The following is a 24,474-nucleotide window of genomic DNA, read 5'->3' as shown; positions in this document are numbered from 1 at the left end:
TTACATCCCAGAGGACTGAAATGGTCATTAATTTTTAATATTATCTCCTCTCAGGGAAGAGTATAATGAATTTTCCTTAGACATTCTTGTAGGATTGAAATTCTAGAAATTCTGGGAAGATTTCAGGGCACCTACACAGTGAGCTCAGAAAAATGTTAACCAGCTGCTAAGTTCCTGGAGGGGAGTATGTAACGGAAATAAGAGTAATTATTAAATTACCTACAACATCAATTCTTACCATAATAACAACTAGCAATGTCTGTACAATGCTTTCCCGTTTAGACAGTTTTTCCCCCATATGTTTGATCTTGGGTGGGGAAGAATAGATTACACTGGGCTGGGGTTTGTAAGATACAAAGAACTGTGTGCCAGGAATAAGATTTGTGCCTTTGTCCTTACGAATTTAATTAACAGTTTCAGTGGATTAAAAATACATCACCACATTAAAAACTAACTATATCCCAAAGAAGGTAGTATTAAATATCTAACAAGCAAAATATATGTGTAAAAATATAAAAGAAGGTGAGTTTAATTATTCTGGACTTGAGTGATCAAAGTAGTCAATACTGCTGAGGTATAGTAACTCCTTTTCAGAAAAGTCATATATGATAGGTATCAGGAAGTTAAGTCTCAGTTATATTCTGGTCCTTCTCCTGCCTTCCCATCATCACCTCAGTGTTTATCCAGGCCTTGAGGAGCATCCTGAGGCGCTTCCTTTAGGAAGGTCAGCTGAGTTCTGGAATCTCACAATTCCTTGGCCATCTCTGGAAGTAGAACCTTTTAGCAACTCAAGAGCAGAGGGCTATGCCAATGATCCTCTACCACTCTGTAGCAAAAGATGTCGCCTACATCAAAACCATCTGTGTTTAAAGACCTTGCCCAAGTCTGAGTGTGGAAAATAGCAAGCTATAAGAATGGATGGTGAAAAAGCAGCTATTGATTCAAGTGGACAACTGAGTATAGCCATTCACTCAACAAATGCTTAGCACTAACAAGCATCTGGCACTGAGTGCTTATACACATTACTGAAGTATGAAGGAAAATGTAGTATTCAATTCTGAATATAAAACAGAAGAGATTCATACAATTTACCCACAGTGAGAACAAAGAAAATTATTTATTCCAACCTCCTTATCATGCATATCACATAACTAAGACAACCAAAAGTGACTTACTAAATAGGTTAGTTAGTTTCAAAGCCAGATTTTAAAACCCAGATCATCTTATTTTTTGGCAATCCACCTTACCCAAGGGTTCCATGAAGACACTATCATCACCTTTCCTTATTGACATTTTCAATCTTCTTCTCTGAAAGAAAACATGAAAAATGACTCTCAATGCACTAGTAATTTTTATCTTTCTTCTTCTTATATTCCAAAATTATAAGTTCCTCACCACTGAATATTTATTCTTCAATGAAATGAACTTGAATAACTGGGTAAACATCTATAATGTTTAATAAACTGTTACAATAGTTTAAATAATGGTAAAACCACTAAAGCTGTATTGTACAATAAGAGAGCCACTGGCCACAATTTAAACTACATAAAATTATCCAGTTCCTCAGTTCAGTAACCATTTCACGTTTTCAGTAGCCACATGTAGCCAGTGGCCACCGTATTGAACAGTGCAAATATAGAACATTTCCATCACTGCAAAAAGTTCTGTTGCAAAGTACTACATGAAAACAATGAGCCCACTTCCCACTCAGCACTGTAAAGAATGAATTAACTTGCAAAACACATGCTTTAACACATTCTGTCTTGAGTAATAGGATATTTACATAAGGATATTCAGGAAGAGATTTTACTGAGAAGCAGTACAAGAAAGGCACAGTCATATTGTGTTCTGCTTCCCAGCGTGCAAAACTAAATGCTTAAATGGCATTCTTTGAATGCCTCAGAAGCTCAAAAGCTTTTCCTCCATATATCCAGGGTTTCAAATCTTTTCCATAAGTCCTGTGAAATGGTTTATGCAGAAATAATACTAATACCCACTATAGTACTCATTCTCTTGTACATATATTAAATATAAAACAAACAATATGTACTAAAGAAAACATATGATCATTTAAGAAGGAAAGTTATTTCTAAGTGGGTATTCAAATGAAGAACCATAAAAGAAAAGATAATACTTTTGACTGCAAATATTAAATTGGGCACATCCTAATTCCAAATGAGAATTTTGGAGGAATATCATGGAAGCACAAAAATATTTTTATACAATAATATTGAGAATGGTAAAAAAACTTAAAAAACCAAAATGGCCTTATATAAAATATTAACAAAATAAAATAATCACTTCCATGAAAAATATGATATAGACATAAAATCTGGGATGACTGAAACAACTGAAAATGTAGTCTTGTCCCAAGCAGGAACAGTGTGATTCCATAAGAGAAAAGAAAATAAAAAGTGTTCATAAACAAACTGTCTGTTTGTTTCTGTCTCATTCTCTCCTCTCCTGTCTTTGTTGACCATTTATTGATCGTGGGTATGTACTACTATTATAACAGGAAATGTGCAATACACTTTATAAATAAAATTTAAAAAGTACTTTCCCTACCTGGATATTGTTACAGTACAGAGTTCAAATAACAAATGCATGAATGTATGAGCAAATGAATGCATGTAGACATAAATATATCTCCCTCTCTAAACACACTTAGAGTATAATTATCCTATTCTCAAAATTTTGGGACACCTCTAGTAAATGAATAGTTTACTACAAACCTATAAGGAATCAAGCTTTCGCTAGTTACTAGCCCTCCTTAACAGTATAAAAGGGCCAATAAAAAGAGCAAGGGGAGAAAGAAAAAATGGGACCGGGAATACATAGATTTATACCACAGCAATGTGACTGGACAGTTACAGGACTATTCCCAAAGTGGGAGTTTTAAATGAATTTTTAAAAAAAACCTTGAAAGGTGAAGCTTAAATGAATCAATAATTAAACGTAGCGGTGTACCTTTCTTTTAGTCTGGTTATCAGCTCTTTGGATCTCTATTTTTTTCCCCAAATATTTACTGTGCAAATTGCAGGCAGTAAGTTAGTTTTTAAAAACAAACTGAAAAATTGTAAAATTTTCTCTCCTTTACTTTGAACCTTAATGAGATCAGCTTCATATGATTACTACAAGAAAGAATAGATGAAGGGGGTGGCGAAGGGGGCAAAGTTCTAAACCATTTCGGTGAAGTAAAGATCAATTTCATTTTCATATAATTTTTAATGGTTGTTCAAACTCCTATAATGCACCCACACAAAAGCCTTCAGTTAATGTGTGTGTATTTTGAGCAGTTCCCCTCTTCGACCCTCCAGTTTAATTTCCGTCCTTCAAATGAGATGAATGGAGCGTGAAGCAGGTCATATCTCAATGCTGACACATGGGTTGCAGACAGAACTCACAGCCTGGAGAAGCAGCCAGTTTGGAGATTAAATCAAAGCAGCTCTGACTAGATGGGAGGTCAGCCAGGGACGCCCTTGACATTTGATAGGACCTTGTGATCAATCAGGCCTTTCTTCACTCTTCCAGGTTTCCTTATGACAGGGGCCCTAAGAACCAGATGGGATATGTTACCAAGTGCAGGAGAAGCACTAGATGGTGAATGGAGGTAGGTGTTGTTTGAAGCAGCCAGCAAATCAGAAGGCCCTGCTTTGTTGCAACTGTTGTGCCAAAGTGTGCCTTCCGTGATGGGAAATCTGAGCCTTCAGTGGAGAGATGATTTTTAACTGCTTTTTAAAATTTCTGACTTCCTATGCATTAGACTGGAAACTTTGAACATTCCGAGTATCTTAAAGTGGCCTTTTAACCAAGCTTCACCCCGTGAATAAGCTGTGTTTGCAGCAAAGCCAAGCTTAGTTGTTGCTCCATTTATTTGTTTGTCTTTGGAAAACACACTCACACACACACACAAATAACACCAAGATATGATAACCTTTGGAAGAAAAGAATCAGAGAGTATTAATGAGGAGCACTCATTAGGAGCACTGGGCAGGGACCGGAGAACGGTTTCAGGAAATCCCAGTCACGTCGCCAAGGGGTTATGAAAAATGAATGGCCCTAGGGCAACACTGTGGTGGACTGTTTTAGTGAGTGGTAATGGGCCATCTCTAGGATGAAAGGCCATGTATTTTTAACTGTGCAGGCTACCGGGTATCACACCATTCATTATGCCTGCCTGATTTAAGGGAGATGCCTTTTACCAGGATGACACGGGAGCAAATTATTTCTAGAAAATCACAGCTCTTTCCCCCACCCCCATCTACTTCTCCATCTTGCCCACTCTTGTCCCACCCATAGAAACACCTGCTCATATGCACACAAACACATTCTCTGAATTTTTCCTGTCGTTAAGCATTGCATACTCAGAGCTAACTTCTCTAAAACTTCTCACTGCAATTTACTTTAGGATGGGAAAATTGGGATGGGGGAGCCTGACCTAAGGAAGGCTTAGATAAGGGGGAAGAGCACAGATTCACTCTGCTACCCTTCTTCAATGAAAGGTTTGACTGGAGCCTGAAAGCCACGACAACCATTGGGCTAGTTTGTAAAGTGAGTTAGATTTTCACTGGACATGGACTCCATCTTCACAGAGAAAACGCAGTTGAGTCTAAATTGGTTCCTTGGTTACAGTGGTCAGTCGTCAGTTAAATGTGGAAAATTACTCCACCTCTCTGGACTATTTCTGATGAGAAATTAGCCAGCTGCACAAAATTTTAAGTTACTTTCCAGCATTAATAGTTTATGACGTCTTGAAAGTCTGTCAGACAGAAACATAATACAACAAAATATTCCACCAACACATCCAATATTCTGGTAAAAATAATTAATCTCAGAGAACTTGATGTAGCTAGCTCGTGGTGTAATAGCAATGTTCAAAATCTCATTTTGAAAACAATGAGATTTAAATCTAACAGAAGAGTCATCACACAGTAAGTGTTTATAATATATGATTTAGGTCCCTTAAGGCATTAAATAAAAGAAAGATAAGCTTTACATTTCACACTAGTCTACTGAGGAAAATATACATATAACATACTTGGATTTTAACCAAGTTAATTCAGCTGCAAACTTTATAGAGCTGAAATACATCAATGGTTAAAATAAGGTTTCTACAATAATGTTTTCATGGTCTGTATCACAGGCTCTTTTGAAGAGTTGGTACAGTTATTCTGACGAAAGTTTCCAGAGAGTATCATAATACAACCGTGAGACCTTTGGATTAGTAAATGTGAGCGTGTGGGTACGTGTGTATATTTAATCTATGCAAATTGTGCCCTGATTCTGGCCCCCAAGGGCTCAGATGTTTGTGAGAACTTAGAGATTATTTACAGAGGGCATTTTTTTCTGAATAATTTTATCATTGAAATATGACACAAATCTTCCAAAATGGTAATTCTCTCTAGAAGCTAATCCTTCAAGAGGTTTTTATGTCTCGGAGAGAGCTGTGTATAATCAAAAGATTCTACAAAATACATGTTGGTTTGAGTCACTCTCTGGAATTCCATTTAACTATTGCCAGCTCTAGGAACAGCCACAATTTCCTTGTCTCTTGTGCACATCAGATAAAGAATTCAGAAAGAATTGGCAGTTAGCAGTTGAGTAGCAGAAAGAGGAAGGAAAAAAAGCTGTGCTGGTGTTTCCCAATTAATTTTCTTTTCAAGTGAAAGTTTGAAAAGAAAAAATAAGAACACTGGAAATGACCTAAAAACTCTGGTGTGATAAGATAAACTTTGGCCTGACTGTCACCCTATGACTGAATGCATAGTCTGAGTATGAGAAAGTTGTCCAAAAAAAAAAAAATAGACTGCATTTTCCAACAATGATATTTTAAAATTATGCTGAAACTTCAGAGTGAGAGAGAGGTGGGATTTGATTTTGAAAAAAAAAAATGAAGTCTGTGGGAAAATTAGTGAGAGGAAAAAGCAAATAAAAATATTTTGTTAAGAACCTTAACCTAAAATTCCATTTTTAAAATTTGTATTAATACCAAACCCTTAAAAAATCTGTTTTTTTTTAAGTGGAATAAAGACACTTGTTAATATCAAGGAATCCATTATATTTTATACTTCAGTTGTCTTTTTAAAAGAATGAACAGATGAGTCGATGGCATTTGTCAGAATGACCCCAGACGTGTAAGTTGAGGTATCTAGTCAATATTCTGGCACATACCAGTTTACCTTACATGCAAACTCCCTTTTTCTTCAGTGAGAAACAAAGAGGTGGTAGTCCTGGTTACAGGCATAGGCGGGGAGGTCTTGTTCTACTCAATCAAATGTCTCTGCAGACCCTTAGACTGCTCCCTCAGGATCGAGTACTCCTGATCCTGAAAATCAATGTGATTGGCCAGCTCGACTACGTCCCACATTCTAAACAACATTTCAGATCAGCTAAAGTTTTCTAAGGGGCAGAGGCTCTAACCTGGTGACAAAATTTATTTCATCTTGGGCATTCACCCCTCTCTTCAAAAACATCACGGACTTAGCTTTGGCAAAGGAGTCTGTTTGGATTCCAAACCCCTCTCAGGCTACATCCATGAAGACGTAGAAAGGGTTTGCCCTAGTTCTGTTCCATAAGTATTGTGCCATGAAGAGAATCCACTCATTACATTTTATTAACTTGCTTATATGAGGTACAGGAGATCTTCTTTGCCTGGGGTTATTGAGAGCTCAGGCCTTGCAGAAAGACTGCCCTGAGCTCAAATTTCAGATCTACCTCTAACCAATGTGTGACACTGAGTAAGTCTCTTTAAGTCTCTTTAAAGGAATAAAATGGTTCCAATACTTTGATATGAGAATTATCTAAAATGATTATATAAAAAGCAATTTTCACAGTTCCTCGTACAGATAAAACATGCCAACAAGTTAGCTATTGTTATGTATCGATCCAGCCCATCTTATCTTTGAGCATTCTAACCTGAGAGCAGTCTAAGGACACAAGAGAACATCATACCCTAATGACCTGTTTGGCTATCATTTTATAATTAAAGGAATTAATTAATCAAAGATCAAGTAAGACCGCGGAGAGGTACGAGACAAAACTTGATGGCATTCTTCAAATGAAGACTAAAGGATTCGTTGACATGATCATCTTATTAAATAGATTGGCATTGCCCCTTTACAAAATGTTGTATAATAGCAATTAGAACATTGGAGTGTAGGCTATACTCTAGAATAGAAATGTATTTTTTACCCATTTCTGCATAACAAATTATCCTGACACTTAGAGGCTGAAAATTACAAAACATTTGTTATCCAACAGTTTTTGTAGATCAGGAATCCAGGAGCAGCTTTTTGGCTAGTTTTAGCTCAGATTCTCTTATGAGCTATCATCAAGGTTTCAGCTGGGGCTGCAATCATCTCAGGGACTGACTGGGGAGGATCTGCTTCCAAGCTTATTCACACGGCGGTTGGCAAGCCTCAGAAGGTGCACTTTCAAGTTCACTCCCATGGAACTTGCCACAGGCTGCCTCATGACACAGCAGCTGGCTTTACCCACATTGAGCCATTCAAAAGACAGTGAGAAAGCCTCCTAGATGGAAACTACAACTTTTTATAAACTCATCTCAGAACTGACATCCTATCACTTCTGCTATATTCTGCCTGTTAGAAGCAAGTCAATAAGGCCAAACAATACTCAGCAGGGAGAGACCACACAAGAGTGTGCATCCCAAGAGGCAAGGATCCTTGGGGGGCCCCCTTAGAGATTCCCAATAGTCCATCCTCTGGCCCTCAAGGCAAAATATACTTACTGCCCCCAAAGACCTCAAAATTCTCCGTATCCACTCAAAGCCCAGAATCTCAACATCTAAATCAGGTCCAAGTATTGATGAGGTTCCTCAAGTATAATCCCTCAAGCACAACTCCTCACGTATATTTCCTTGCAATCTGTAGTCCTGGGAAGCAAAGGAGACAAATTATCTGCCCCCCCATCCCCGCCGCCTGCAACACACAATGGCGGGACAGGTGTGGGATGACCATTACAGACGGTCATGTTCAGAGACTGAGGTGGGAAACACAGGGCAGTTACTGGTCCACGGCAGTTCTGAAATTCAGCTCGGCCAATGTTGGAAGGTCCTTGATTAGGCCTCCCACCTGAAATAATTCTTCATGTTTTCCCACCGTGCCCTCAGTGCTCCTGGTTCCACCCTCTTAGTTACCCTAACATTTTCACAAAAAGTCACAAGTATTAAAATTCTGAGGATTCAAAGGCCAATCTCTCCTCATTCTATACCGTCTCTGTCTCCCTCAGCCCAAGCTGCAATATGTCTGCATATTTCTTCTTTGAGAACATTGTGAGCCCCCTACGAAGTTTCTGGGGGTTAAACCCCATAGACAAAAGCCACACCCCACAATGTCTTCTGGATAAACCCCTCTTTCTCTACCTTGGCTGCAGGTGAGATGACTGAGGGATGAGGCCCTGAAACTTCCTAGAAGTAGTTTGAGGGAGAGACCCTCTGTGGCACATTGTTAATCTCTTTAGAGTCCTTCAAGCTGAATCATGTTCCTCTGAGGCACCACTTTAGACCTTCTGAGATTTGAACAAAATATTCTATGGTCATACCCTGGACTTTTCTTCCTTCCAGTAATGTTTTTCCGGCATTGCCCTGGATTTGATCCTTGCTCAGAGCTTGCTTGCTTTCCTTTCCTTCCTTCCTTCCTTCCTTCCTTCCTTCCTTCCTTCCTTCCTTCCTTTCCTTCCTCCTTTCCTTCCTCCCTCCCTCCCTCTCTTCCTTTACTTTTTTCTTTTCCTTTTCTTTTCTTTTCTTTTTTCTTTTCTTTTCTTTTCTTTTCTTTTCTTTTCTTTTTCTTTCTTTCTTTCTTTCTTTCCTTCTTTCCTTCTTTCCTTCTTTCTTTCTTTCCTTCTTTCCTTCTTTCTTTTTCTTTCTTTCTTTTTAATTTTAGCATCCTGGACCATGTGAAGAGTCTGAGAGCTTTCAAAAAGTCATATTCTGGCTTTTTTATTTGTTTGTTTCAAGTCCTTACCTGAATTTCTCTCTTCTGCATCTCACTTCAAAGAGCAAGAAGAAACCAGGTGGTACTTAAACACTTTGGAAATCTCCTCTGCTTTGTTCATTAGGCAAATTCTCTATTTTCCTGATTTCTACAGGCAAGAGTGCTGCTAAATTTCTGCCCTTTACTCCAGTTTCCAATAAAATTTTTCTCCCATTCCTTAAAGTTGTCACTGCCAGCCACCACATAATTCAAAATTCTATGAAGAGTACATTCAAGGCACTCAAAGCTTTTACTAATACTCTCCTCAAAATTCTTACAGGGTTTCCAACTTCTGCCAACTGCCTGCTTCCACAGCCATCCCACATTTTAGGTTTTGTTATGGCAGCACCTCATGTCATTTCCAGGTACTGAAATCTGTATCAGTCAGGGCCTAGAATTCATTCAGCATTTAGACATTAGAATGGGTGGGTAGGTAGGTAGGCAGGTAGATAGATAAATTAAAAAAAAAAAAAAGATTCAACCTTATACAATCCTGGGAGATGGTTAATCAGCCTCCACAAGGCTGTTGTCTGCAATCTGACACCGAAGCTTGAAGTCAAAGGCAACCAGCTGGAAAGGGAAGATTGATGTAAAGTGGGTCAAAGACAAGCTGGAATCACAAGCATGACTTGAGCCCATGAAACTATAAAATGTGTATGTTCTTATTGCCTCTGACCTTGGTGGTGTGAGTATCCTGAAGAAGTTGGGGCTCCTGGTCAGAAAGAGAAAACACACATGTGGTCCAGGAGTCAGTAACACTGAAGGAAAAGCCATAAGATTTGGAGAAGCTGCAGGCCTAGCTGCTGACTCACACCAAGGAGGATGAGGTGAACTAGCAGGTAAGCAACACAGGGACCAGCTATGAAAAAGCTGCTGTTTCACTTCCACCCCACAAATTCCCTGCAAGAATCAACTTTGTGGCCCATCCTTATAGAAAACACCCAGCAAAGGGAATTTGAAGGAATGGAGTTCAGCCTCGCCAAGTTGACACATTAAAAAGCCACAATATGTTCCTTTCATAATGTATATATCTACGTACTTTTAAAGAAACTCTAGTACATTTCATCTATCCAATAAATGTCAGCCACTAATCTAGGTCCTGGGAATACAAGAATGAACAAAGAAAAAAAAGCTCCAGTTTTCTTGGAGTTTGTTCTTTATTTCAGGAATATAGACAATAAGCAAACAATAATATATGATAATAAATAAGTAAATTATATGGTCCCTAAAGAGGTAAAAATGTTATAAAAAATCAAGATAAGAGGATTGGGACTGTATACTGGGAGAGGAGGTCAGAGGTCTCATTGAGAAGGTGACATTTATGCAAAGAGTTAGAGAGATGAAGAAGGATGCCATGCAGATATTTAAAGGTAATACCCTTAGTGCCTAGAAAATGGTAGTCAACGAATGAGTGGATAAAAGACAATATAATTGAATAAATGGATGAATGAATAAAACTGAGACGAAGATAATGGGAAGATACAAGCCAATGCATGAGTTTCTGAAAGGAGGAACACTATTTCCCCATAAGCTTTTCAGTAGGTATCTTACTAAGAGATGAGTCATACTGAGGAAATATTTCTGCTGTTGCAGTTAGGAACTTTTGGTTGCAATCATCCTGGCCAACTTCAAAATCAAATTCATTGCAGTGATGTGAGGTAACTAATGGGATCACAGAAACTGATCAGCCAAGCCCAGGGAAGAAGAAATCAGGACAATTCACAGGGTCTAGTTAAGAGGATTAATGCATCAATGGGGACTCTCTTCAAGGTACCACTAGCAAACTGAATCAGTGACCATGTTCCATTTTTGTGTCATTCCACTCAAGACTCAAATTCCTGGGAGAGTATCTCACTGTTCAGGTTTGGGTCACAGGTCCATTCACTAGTGGGAAGAAAGGCAGGATAGCTGGATGGCCAGTGTCACCAAGATGACATGGGACAGAGAGGTTAGTTGGTCAAAGGCAAAGCATCTGTTATTGCCAAATGAAGCAGGAAAAGATACTGGGTGGATAGAAGTCATAGATGCCCACCACCTTTATCAAAACTCTTTGTAACTGGCTGATTACCTGCTATATGTAAATAATGGATGAAGAGTCTCCTCAGGACGTATGGATCCCAAAGGTGTCAGTGTGATTTAAAGACTTAAAGACAGCCATGCATGAGATTATTCTACGTCTGTCCCCAGCACTACGGCCATCTTTTGTGTCCAGGGTAGCTCATGCTTTGCCTAGTTGGCGATCTTACACTGAAACCAGAAGTGGAAGGCAAGGAAAAGAAGAAATGCCTTGAACTAAACAGGATGATTAGAAATACCTATCTCCTATAGACATGGCCTGGGAGGATAAATTATCCTTCTAAGATCACAGAAAAATGCCAAGAGCATTGCAGACAGGATAAACATTCCGACTTTGGAGCTGCCGTGACTGTAGATAAGATGATTTGTTTCTTCTCAGTCTATTTATGTCAATTTCTTCCTGTTCCATTGCTAACATTCCTTTCCCTGTACACTTAAAAAATATTAATTCAGAACATGTATCTTTCCTTTCTTCTCTAAAATGTCTCTGGCTATGTGATATTTTCACACAAAGGAGCTATATTTGGCATTCAAAAAATTGCTTTTCTTCCTGCTGGCAAGAAGAATTCACTCACTACCTACTAGTGCAAAACACTTATTTTGCTTAAGAAAAGAAAAAAAGGAGCTTCCTCCAAATGATACAGGGAAAGAAATAGATATTAAATTTTAAAAAGGACAAAGTGACTCCTCCTCTTTGAACATTTTCCAGAATACACTGCTGCCTGTCTATTGTTTCAGAGGCTAATAGTTATATAAATGCCTCTCTACTGCATCAGTTCCATAGTATCACTGTCTTTGCTACAAAAGAATGGGCAGTGGTATGATGACTCACTTCTTAACCACACCCTTATTTATATCCAGAGCTCATCAAAGGAGAGATTGCAGCATTGTCTTTTATTTTCTTTCCTTGTTTCATTCTCCTTTCCCCCTTTTTAAGTCTTTATTAAGTTCTGCTTCAATGTGCACACAGGACCCCTACGTCCATACTGGCAATATAGGAAGAAAATTAGGTCAAGAATCAAAAGACTGGAATTCCCTTTGGTCTAGTAATTTACTGGATACTCTGAGGGCCAATATTTTCTCTAAGGGAGGGAAAAAAGTGGGGACTTTGTAAAAAGGATTTGCCCAATTTGATGCTCAAATGTATATAATAGGGGTTAGAGTAAAAGGTCATTTTATTTCATCTCTTCCTTTAAATCGTTGGTTGCATGGTAATTTAGACCTTATCACTCTTTTTAGAAAAATCTGTGAACTTCAGTATCTGGTGAAAAATAAACTTGGCTAAATGTCTGTCACTAAATTTAGACATAAAATGATATGTCATTTTTACCAGCGTCTTTGCTGGATTTTTTGTGAGACCTAAATAAGAAAAATCTGCAACCATCTGAGTTTTTAAAAATTAGGAGGGTACCATTTAGAGCACTTAAACTATTGGGATATTGATTATTGAACTAGTCTGGAAAATTAAAAATGCCTTCCAGAAAGGAAGGGAATGGGGTTAAAAAATTTTGTTTTTCATATGGAGGGAACTAGACTCAACTAATGAGCAGTTGAAAGGATAAATTATTCTTCTATGAGATTATACGTCTATAATAGAAAATAAAAAGTATACTACTCTATATGGCATCAAAATACAATAAAATAAAATCCTACAGGGAATAGGTAGTCCCCAGTTGTGTGATGCCTTGCACTAACAAGATGAGGGGATCTGGAATTACACCAAAACACTGGGAAGATCTAGTCCCGAGGAGACCTTGCCTTGCCCTATATGCCTCGAGGATCTGCTTCCTCTTATGATAAAGAAGTTGGAGCAATATAATTCTTCCAAGGCTGCAGGTTTATTATAGTGGTGAGTCACACCTCCATATGGACACATGCATGTCCCCCTGGTATTTCCACCTCAATTACACTTTTCCTTCTTTCACCTATGGTTACTTACTGTTGAAAACTCTTTTTCTCATCCCCATTCCTGATACCTCCTCCGGGCCTCTTAGTTTAAACACTTGATGACCAGACTCTTTTAGGCCCCAACCATATCTCATCTACTCCCTATCTCTAGCACTAGCACCTAGCAAAATGCCTAGGACATAGTAGAAACTAAGTAAGTGTTTGATGAGTGAATAATGCGTAAATAAAGAAGCGGGTGAATGTTGAATGAATGAATGATACGTGACTGAGGTAAAAGAATTATCCTTCACATCACTGAAAATGTAGAAGATAGGTTTTTGATGATGATTCAATTTTCCATGTACTATAGAAAGCCACCATATTACAAAATAAGTTAGTGCTCTACTTTGGGAACATGCTATATAAAATAGGCTTTTTGTTGGCCTGTTCGGTCCTATAGTGAGATGTTGACATCTTGTAAATTTTGAGTTGTGTGATCAGCTCCAAAAACCTGACTAATGCAAGGTTTGTGGAATTGTTAAGTTGAATATCAGAAGATAAAGGAGAACATGTTTGTAATGTTGTATGGAGGCTTTCAACACTGACAATCATGGGCTGACACACAGACTATAGCTCTCCACCCTTATCTAGCACTGAGCTTGTTTGGAGTGGTGCTGCCCTACAGCAAAGGGAAGAAAAGTATTCTGTGACTCTGAACAGAGTCAGGATCCTAGGTAACACTCACCAGAATCAAAAGATTTCAATACAACATAAAGAAGGCCAGACTTTCCAGGAGTGGATTGGGGCTCCTCCTGAAGGAGCCACTCACCTACTAGCAGCCATATCTAAGAAACAGAAATACTTGGCATTTGTACAAAAGCTTAATAGTGACAAAATTTACATGTTAAACTGAAAGAATTCTGGGCCATCCTGATGCCTCATTGAGCAGCTACCCCAAAGTCAATCTTGACTGATGGTTTTCTTAAAAAGGTGGTGCAGGGACTTACCTAGTCAGTCCCTCTGTCTATCTATCTGTCCATCCATCCATCCAACCCTCCATCTGTCCATCCCTTTCACATGAAAAGTTCTAACCTCTGTTTCCTAGGAATGCTATGCTCATGATGCCCTGACACCCTCTTTCCCCTGTGCTCTCCCTTCCCTGGCATTCTGTGCCCTCCTTCCCTCCTGTGTCTCAAACACAGGCGCTTCCCCTGCCCACACTATAGAGAGTGTAGATTCTACAGTAGAACCACTTACTCGGATTTTTTTTTTTTTCTCTACATGAGACAAACTCCTTAGAGTTCTGGGGAATAAAGTTTTTCCCCTAGTCACTCACATTTATTATTTTATTTCTATAACACCATGGGAAGAAGGCAACATTAATGTTAACATCCCCATTTTGCAGATAAGGAAACTGAGGCCCAGAGAAGTTCTGTTACTGGCCTAAGGTCACATAAGTAAAGAGATAGAACCATCACCCGAACTAGGACCATCTGGCTCCAGGCTTGGTCCTCTTTCTACCCCAAGTGAGACAACTAGGCATTGGATTTAATACATAAATATACAGGATCCTATACAGGATATAGGATTTCAATGGGGAATTCCTTCTTAAGGCTAGAAGTTTCTTTGCACTTTATGTATATATGATTCAATTTTCCAAATGTTATTTATCTGTTGATAAGACTAATATGAGGATCTATAAATGTTCCTAAGACCAATCTCTTTTTATAGGTACATTGCAGCATTATAAACTCAGGGTTCTATTATTTAAGTTAGTTAAGATGCTTCAAGATTATATAAAGAGGCTAATTTTATTTCACTATTATTGCTATTATATCATTTTAACACAGGTGAATTTAAGAAAAGAAAGCAATTTCAAAGGCAGTAAGCCACAATGGTATAGAAAAACCTCTTCCAGCTGGCTGTAAAGCTCTGAAAATTAATGAAATCATCACCCCTTAAAATTTTCTCTAGAGCTGCACTGTCAGGAACTTATTCTTTCTACATTTAGCTGCTGGCAAACAGTCACTCTTAAATCTAATACAATTTAGTAATATTTTCCATACATATTAGGGTGTGTCTTTTTACTCAGTGAAATTGTAATCTAAACAACTGGTACTTTGTGGCATAAATGAATCAAGATGAGTTGTACAGGGAAATGAGCAAGGCAGCTCCATGGAATGAGCTTCTAATGCTTTCCGTAGAGTTTAGCCTGGGTTGGAGGAAAATCAAGGTCTTATTTCAGCCCTTTATTCACACACTGCAAGTCTTTGAGTATCCAAGTAGGATGATAAATGTCACAAAAAGCCAGGCAAAAGGAGGCCGCATAGATCATCAGTCCTCAGTAGGATCTTGCTGAAGGCCAACTTTTGGTGAATAAAATAGTTATAATCGCCATAAGTTTGGGGGCATAAAATTGTGAAATTTGCATAAAATTTACATAAACCTACCTAAATGATTTCAGCTGCCACAGAAAAATATATGGGCATCTTCTTACGTTATCTTAAACCTCACATACCTTAAAAATGAGGGAAGGGCTTAGGAGAACTGGCTTGCCAGTTTCTCTGAAGAACACCATTGCGAAGTTTGATAATAAAAGCTTGATTAAGCAATTGAGGAAGGGGAATCTGTTTAACTTTAATTCAAATGAATCCAGTTTTTAAAATCCTCATTGTTCAGTATATGGTATGGAATATAATTTGGGGAGCCTGGGTCATTTAGAGGAAAACACAAATGGGCTCTGGACCCTAGGCGTGACATCTGCTAAGCCATGAGATACAAGGCAAATACTTGAAATTCTTTCATTTTCTATTTTCTCATTTGCAGGACAGAGGATGGGGGTTCTCCAACCTAACCGAACAGAAGATCACCTGAGGGCTTTGATAAATATGACAATCCCAAGACCTACTCTGAGAAATCCTGAGGTGAGGATGAGGAAAAAAGCCAGAAATCTGTATTTATGATCAGTACCACAGGTGATTCCGGCAGAGTTGGTCAAAGTTACGAATTGGTGGACCAGAAGAAACCTACAAGTCCCTGACAACTCTAAAAGTTTATGTCTGCTCAACTCTTTTCATGTTTAAGCATCTTGAAACTCCATAACATCTGTGGAGTTTAAGTACTTGAAGAATTTGAGGTCTTAATATTAGCGCTGGATCGGGATTCAAGACTTCAGAATCCTGAAGTCTTTCACTCCCTGGATGCATGACATTTGCATTTCATTGTGAGTGCTCTGCACCGTTATGAAGTGAAGACTAATTCATTTAGAAATTCTCTAAAGTTTAAAACTCTGCAAAGAACTTGATATGAATCTAATTTATATGACTCAGATATGTTGGGAAAGTTGGTGAGAAAAACAGGTTTCTTTGTGTAACACCTCCTCTTTTTTTTTTTTTAAGATCTTATTTATTTATTTATTTATTTGAGAGAGAGTGAGCAAGAGAGAAAGCACAAGCAGGGGGGTGGGGGGGAGAGGCAGAGGGAGAAGCAGACTCCCCGCTGAGTAGGGAGCCCAACACAGGGCTTTATCCCAGGACCCTGGGATCATGACCTGAGCCAAAGGCAGATTAAGTTTAACTGACTGAGCCACCCAGGCACCCCTGCAACACCTCCTCTTAAAAGACATTTCACAGAGACAATCTCTGTTTAATTGCCTGGGATCTCATGGATGGAGGCTTCAAATCTGACTCAAATCTAGTTATAGCCCTTCTCTACTGAAAACTTCACAAAAAGTTTCATATTTGTATTTTAAAATATAAAATATGGGACAAAGAAAGAAAAAAAGTATGTTTAAATGTTTTTGCTCAAAAAGCTAATTATTATGTAACATCTCTATTCAAGCTCTCAGTCCAACATTATACAAAATATTTGCAATAAAGCATAAATCTGGATTAACTTTCTCTGCTTTGGGGCTTGCATAAAGAACTATCTGCAAAACATACGAAACCTGTATAAATCTGTTTGCAGTGGTCAGTATTCTAGAGGCAGTAGAAAAATAGGTTTTCTGATAAGGCATCAGTTTTGCAATGAACACGATGAAATATGTCACTTTCAAGTTGAGTCCATTTTTGAAATTCCAGGCAAAGCCATCACAGCTCCTGTCACGGAGCCTGGATAATTGGGATTCGTTGCACGACCTACATTCTCTAAGAGATGATTGACATCCCTGCAGTTTGTGCTGTGGGAAACTGGCCACATTGTCAAAACCTGAGCAAACACAATCCTCTCAAAAGATTCATTGAAATTCAGTTGAACACAAAGTTGTGGAGTGTTTTTTTTTTCATATATTTTTAATACATAGTTTTTAAAGTTATGATGAGAAGGAAATAATTTGTCTCGAAAGTTGCACTGACCAACATGTGGTAGCTACTAGCCACCTGTGGCTATTGACACCTGAAATGTCGCTAATTCCAACTGAGGTATGCTATAAGTTTAAATATTCCCCAGACTTCTAAGAGTCAGTTCCCTAAAAAAAGAATACAAAATATCTCATTAAAAATTTTTATATTGATTACATGTTGAAGCAGTAATATTTTGAATATATCAGGTTAAAATAAATATCAAAGTTAATCTCACTTTTACTTTTTTAACGTGGTTACTAGAAAATTTTAATTATATATATATATATGGTTCACGTTATATTTCTATTGGACAGCATTGTTTTCAACGGAAGATTGAACAAGTGTTCCTTCTCAAAAGTTTTATCTATGCTATCTGAAGCTTACTATAGTATACATTCTTACCTACAGTACATGAGTTCAAGATAGTAATGTTGCTCCACACCAGTTTATTTGATATGAGACCCATAATGTTGCCTCTAAAATATAAAACCATTATTTCAGAATAATTTCATGTCTAAAAGGACTTTGATATATAACACAGTGCTTTAGAGAATCTTAACACTGCTAGATATCCTAAAAGTCATTTAGTTCAATCCCATTTTGTTAAATTCTTTTTTAGAGGAGGAAATTAAGAACCAGAAAGTTGAAATGCTCTCCTTAATATCACTTAGGAGCAAAGGCAGAACTGGAACCCAGATCTCTGACTCATGAACCACAATATTTCACTTTTATCAATGCAATTTAAATTTGACTATGTTTCAAAGTGAGAATGAAATTATTCCTTGCTTTTCCTTCTCATAATAATAGTCTTATTTTTGCAAAAGCACTTAAATTCAAAAGCTTTTTTTTTTAATTGCCATGTTTAAGGCTACATTCATTAAAACAATTAGTTTGGTTAAAGTAATTTAGCAATATATTAGTATTGGTCTCATTCCTCAATAACTATAGTTTGACCTAAAAGGATTTTGCGAAAATGATAGCGTAAAACTTAAAAAATCACTGAGAAAGCCATCAGTACGGAAAATATGGTACATCTTACTAGAAGTAGTAGGACTAAAGGAAAGAAACCAGTGTGATTCAAAGAGAACCTTAAGGCCCTACAGTAGAGATGGGCCTCCAGGCACCTGGCCAGGCAGGGGGGTTTCTGCTAAGAAGCTAAAGGCAAGACCCCTGGAGGGATCAAGTCAGCTAAAGAGAGGGAAGGAAGACAGTGACCAAACGTGCAAGAGATATTAAAACACACACACATGCACATTAATTTAATATATTTGACACAGAGGAAGGGTAAAGGAAAAGTGTTACTTCTTTATTAGATAGGGAGAAAAAACTGTCCTTTGCTTGCAGCTCTCAGGATATTGACTTGGGCTCTTTGGCAAGCATTATAGCGAAGACTCCAAACTTTTCACTGTTTTTCCATTGTAAAAAAAAATCGAAAATAAAATAATTAATTGATATTCCTTTTTGCGGGGGTTACGAGGGAAGGGGAACTAAAGTAGGCCTTTTGAGGTCATTTAAAAAACAGTCTCACGATTAAAGGGAAACAGTGCTTTTAATACTGCTTTGACTGAATGGACTAGTTGTTGGGTTTTTTTTTAGTCAAACAATTCCATGAAATATAGTGTATAAAATGCCTGCCACAGCACCTGCACATGCTAGATATCCAGTAAATACTTGGATCTGATCACTCAAAGAGATTGTTCATGTAAATATAAGGTTAGGATGATAAACAACCAGAAAGAATCAAGCATTTATATTCTATTTATTTTTATTTTAATATTCTGATTTTATTCTATTTTGCAATTCCAGCTGCAATGTATTTTCATTGTATGTAACCTGGAAAATATAAAAATATAATATTAAAAGTATAAAGTATATAATAAAAATCCTTTTCTTCTTTTATTTTCTCCAACTTTTTTTTTAATCTCACAATGTCTTTTCCCTTTGCACTTGATCTTTTCTCAAACATTGTTTTATGCTACCTGAGTCTTTCTCTACTTCTATTCTTTTCACAGGAAAATTACTTTACTGTTTTGTTTTGTTTTTTAAGATTTTATTTTTTATTCAAGGGAGAGAGAGAGAGAGAGAGAGAGCACAAGCAGGGAGAGCAGCAGAGGGAGAGAGAAAAGCAGGCTCCCTGCTGATCATGGAGCCTGATGCAGGGCTCGATCCCAGAATTCTGGGATCATGACCCGAGCCAAAGGCAGATGCTTAACCAACTGACCCACCCAGGCACCCCGACTTTACTGAGTTTGAGAACACTCAGTGAGCAGGGCAAGATGAAATGGCAAGAACACCAGGGAAGCCTCCTGGCCACCTAGGGAAGACCAGAGAGCTTGGGGATCACCAGCACATTAACTTTAAAATTCAATGTTATCGTGGCACCTGGATGGCTCAGGCAGTTAGGCGTCTGCCTTTGCCTCAGGTCATGATCCCAGGGTTCTGGGATCGAGCCCCACATTGGGCTCCTTGCTCTGCAGGTAGCCTGCTTCTCCCTCTCCTTCTGCCTGCCACTCCCCCTGCTTTTTCTCTCTGTCAAATAAATAAAATCTTTGAAAAAAAATTCAATGTTATCATTGTATTTAGAAGTGATCTGGCTCAGGGGAACCAACTCTCACTAATCAAACCATTAAAAGCCAGAAAGTGAATTATCAATCTACAAAGAGAAAAATGTCTACCAAGGAGACAGGAAAGTTTACAACAGTTAGTCAGACATTCTTCTCCTGTAAGACAATACTCAGGGGAAGCTGATTTATAATCAGTAACTCGCTTCAGGTAGATGATCTCGATGTGTGTCATTAAACTATGAAGGCCAGATGCGTTTCTCCACGCTCTAGAATTTGCCTGCCAAATCTGCAGGAATTTGTCAGGGGAATCTGCAGCACTAGCAAGAACACTCTTTCCCTCTAGGGAAATGTATGGAGCTATTCTGACAAATCTTACTTCTTGACACTTCTTTTTAATTATTCCAGGTTAACCATCTCTCTTCTTTCAATACTGTCTTTCAATAAAAATGTATCAAAAAACTGGTTAGATTCAGATTACTCTATCACCATCATATTCTAGTTCTGATACTCTAATAAGTCTCCTTGATTGGAGTTTTAGGTGCTATCAAGTATTTCCAGTCCTACATTTACAGATGTCTCTTGGTTTAGTTATAGAGAGTGCTAATCAAATATGTTATGTATGGATTTGATCAAGCTAATGCATTGAAGGTGATATGATGCTATTTCCACCTTTTCAGTGGACACCTTACTGCTGCATTCTGTACTGATTGCATAAGGCTCCACATACTCTCTTTAGTGATAGAAGTATTGAGCCTCTTTCTAAATAATTTAGGATATGTCTAAACATGTTTTCCATGGGGAATTTTGACCTACATGACTCAGTCGCTTCCAAGAATACCATACCATCTTCTAACAATTCCAGATCTAGACAACTGGAAAACCTTTGGAAGGGCAAATGCTTCTCTATTTTAATTCCTTCCCAGCCTCCCAAGGCAAATGGGTCTCTTACACTATTTTCTCAAGCCAAGTAAACATTATTAAGTGGGCCTTTGGCAAAGCTTGGATTCATTAAGTGATGTTTCCATTTGAAATCACAAATATAAAGCAATCCTTATGTTCCATTTGCCTCCACCCTGAGGATAGATCTGTTCACTTCAAATTTTAGTGTAGACTCTGGATTGTGTCTACATTATGCTATAGAGACATCCTGGCTTAGATGCCTATGTAATTTCTATGGCCAGTTTAGAACAAATTTCTCTAAAACCAAGTCACTACACAATATTAAGAGTGTTCAATTCTTTCTTTAACTATGGTTTTAAGGAAGAGTACATATTATAATTTTTATAAATATTCCATTTCTTAGATCCCTGAGGATCTCTCTCACATCTAACAGGTGCTATCTTTTTCCCCTCACAGTCCATAATTTACAATCAGTACAGTTTTTATAGTACATTACAATTTTAATAAAAGAAAATAATATACAAAAATCCTAACTAAGCTGGAGGCAAAAGAAGAAGAAAAGTACTGCTTCTTCATACTACCAACCTCCTGATTTGGGAATCTCTTTTCATTTGCTCATGATGGCTGAATTTCCAAGGAAGATTCCAGAACTGAACCTACCACCTCCCATCTTCCATCAAGTTATAAACCAAAAGCAAGTGATGTCCAGAGGCAGGTGTGGTGGTAGAAGTGAGGCTGTGGGAGTTTGTGATAGGTCAGCACAGGGACTCTCCTTGCCTTTGAACTTTCTAGAAGTCCAAAGTAAGTTGTAGTTGGAAACATGCGAGAAATTTCAAAAGCACATGAAATCAGCTGCATATATACATTGTGAAACATTATCCCTATTAGTCTTGAGTAATTATTTTAAAACACACAAGTTTTTTTATTGACATAGAAAAAGAAACAACAAAAACTACGAGCATATTGGCACAAGGCATCTGATTCTGTCCCCTTACCACCACCACAAATGTGACTGTTTATATTCATACGTTCCTATCTTTTCATCACTTGCAGAACACATCTCATAATTTTCATCATAATCTTGGGTAATTGGTTGGAAAAATTTCACCTTTATAACTCTGATTTTTGGAAAATGATGTCAAAACCAACATATTAAACAACAACAACATATTTTTCTCCTGCTCCAACAGTCTCGATCCATTGTTCATTTCTCTCCTATGCATATCTGCCGTTCCAGCTCTCACGCTTCTGCACCTTCCCTCGGCAAGCTCAGAATTTCTACAAGAGGCTGGCAAAGATTAGCTACGTCCAGTGTAAGAAACAACCCCACCGTGATGAGGGACAGATCCAGGCTATGGCGAGTGATAAATTTACTTGCTGCAGCCCCACCCAATTTAATGGATGATCCTGTGATCTCTGTGTGACTTTTTATGCCCTAGTACATGACCCCTATTAGTGATGCTCTCTGACTTAGTCCTCAACTTGGCAACATGCCTCTGTGAAGGCACTGCAGCCCCGTTACAACAGCTCTGCATCTGGCTCTGTACCACGAGTTACAGCAGTTATGTTAAGCAAACTAGCATGAGCTTTTAAGACCTCAAAAGGTACCCTGGCAGTCCACAAAGTGAAAGAGGGGAGGTATTTTTGACCCCCTAACTAGTATATTAAAACATGTCATTTCACATACTCACACTGCATGCGTGATTTGGCTTTCTTTTTCTCAGCCCCAGCAACAGCTAGGAATACTTTGTTGACAGTTTTTACCTCATAAATTTGGTTCCCTGATTCAATTTTTCTTCACACGGAAAAAAAAAAAAAAAGGAGGGAGAAAAAAACTTAAAAGATCTTCTCTCAAATGAGATTCTCTTTCCCTCTGGGTTTTCATTGATTTATAATTGCATCGATATTTCACATTTCTATTAAAACACCATGTTCTAATGCTCAGTCTGGTAGAGGCTTTCCTTTGCATTTGACAGGATGTCCACCAGGTCTTCCTATTATGGAGAGAGCTTGGGGTTCTGGGAAAATCAATATGTATTTAGCTACCAGGGAGCCAGAGAGATGGAGAAATGTAAAAGGGTGGCCACTAGCGACCGACCACAGGGATAGGAATGTATCTAAAGACTGAAATGAGGCCACCAGTCCGCAAGTTGTGGAATTTAAGCAGTTATGTAACCATCTTTTTGGGTTAACCATTCAGTGTGTCTCTTCTTCCCCATATTCCCTTTAGGTGAGCTGCTCCCTGGAGTGAGGCCCTGTCACTTGTGAATTGCCGCTTCGTTGACCCTTGTTTTTGTCTGAAAGGGAATGGCCTTTCAGAGAAACCGTTATTTGTTGAAATTTCTAAGTAAGAAGTCCTTGGCCTCTGTGATTCACGTTGCTTTGCCATCGTTCAATTATACACTGAGGCAAAGACAGGTCCTCTTTTTCAGATATGCTCTGTCAAAAGCCTGCCTCCCCACTCTTTGTGGAGGGTGTTCCATTGTAATGATTCTGCTAGCTGCCTTTTCCCTCAACTCTGCCTGAAAATCAAATCATCTGCTCAAAAGTCAATGAAAGGTCCCAAGCTGCTAAGGCAGCTAAACAAATCTGCTAACAATGATAGCCGTACTGAGGAGAAATGTAGAAGAAATTAACTGTATTCCTCAGAAAGCATTCTGGGAAACAGCATGCCACAGCAAAGCCCAGCTCTAAAATGCGATCTATCGTGGGGTTGGACGGGTCATGCTTTGTGACTAGAGTTGAAGGCTCACATGTAAACAGATGGCATTCTCCCCGCCAACACTCCACCCCACAGATCCTGAGAGTGAGATCCTGAAATTAGCTGCTTCAGAGTGGTGGGGACAATTGTCTAACAAGTTTCCATTCATCCGGAAGGCAAGGACCTGAGCTGCACTTGGAAAATGTTGTGACCAAAGCTTTCAAGCAGCACACCTACCATCAAAGAGAAAGAACAGCCTCCTGTGGGAAATAGCCAAACCTAAAATAAAATTGACCAGGCAGAAAGTTATAAATAATATTATTTTAATAGGGTTTTGAGGTACAGCCAAATATTTTGGAATGTTCTCAGTGCAAACAAAGCCAGCATAGTTCTCATTTTTTCGAACCTCATGACTGAGAAAAGAGATAAATGGAAAGGAAAAAAGCCTGCAGTTGAGAAACATAAATTTAAAAGAAAAATCAATCTGGACAGCCATAAAAACCAGGTGGTCGGCAAAAATTGGACTCATTTATGAAGAAATGCACAACATCCTCTAACAGGCAATAATTAAGGTACAGGGAAAAGAGCAAAGAATTTGGAGGCAGAAAGAAGTTCAGATCCTAAGTCCATGACTCACAAAATGTGTGCATCTGGGTAAATTTCTTAGTCACTCTGGGCCTCACAATCATCATCTGGAAAATGGAGACAACAGCACTGATCTCAACAGTTGTTACAAGGACTTAAAAGAGATCAAGAATGAAAGCGCCTGGCCCAGCACTCAACACATACAGAGACCTCAGGCCTCCACAGTCTTCCCCTGCTTCCCAGGTCCCTCCACCTCCCCACACACAGGCAGATCTGAAGATTTGCCTTGGAGAGACATGCATTAAGCAGTTTGGGTTTTGCTTGTTATTAAGAGTGATCATGGCAGGGGTGCCTGGGTGGTTCAGTCAGTTAAACGTCTGCCTTCAGCTCAGGTCATGATCCCAGAGTCCTGGTTTGGAACCCCCCCC

The 24,474-nt window shown here is 38.5% G+C and overlaps 1 long non-coding RNA gene across 1 annotated transcript in view; it reads right to left on the bottom strand.

Moving 5' to 3' along the window:
* The window catches only part of LOC113916159, a 66,615-nt gene that overhangs the window by 19,682 nt on the left and 22,459 nt on the right, over positions 1 to 24,474 (bottom strand). The window contains exon 2 of the long non-coding RNA XR_003517854.1: positions 1,248 to 1,308. This is a non-coding gene — a long non-coding RNA (uncharacterized LOC113916159). The remainder of the gene's footprint in view (positions 1 to 1,247; positions 1,309 to 24,474) is intronic.

Source organism: Zalophus californianus, chromosome 1, assembly GCF_009762305.2.
Source record: "Zalophus californianus isolate mZalCal1 chromosome 1, mZalCal1.pri.v2, whole genome shotgun sequence".
Lineage (NCBI taxonomy): Eukaryota > Metazoa > Chordata > Mammalia > Carnivora > Otariidae > Zalophus > Zalophus californianus.
The sequence above is the reverse complement of the archived record's forward strand: the minus strand, read 5'-3'. Positions and strand labels throughout refer to the sequence as shown.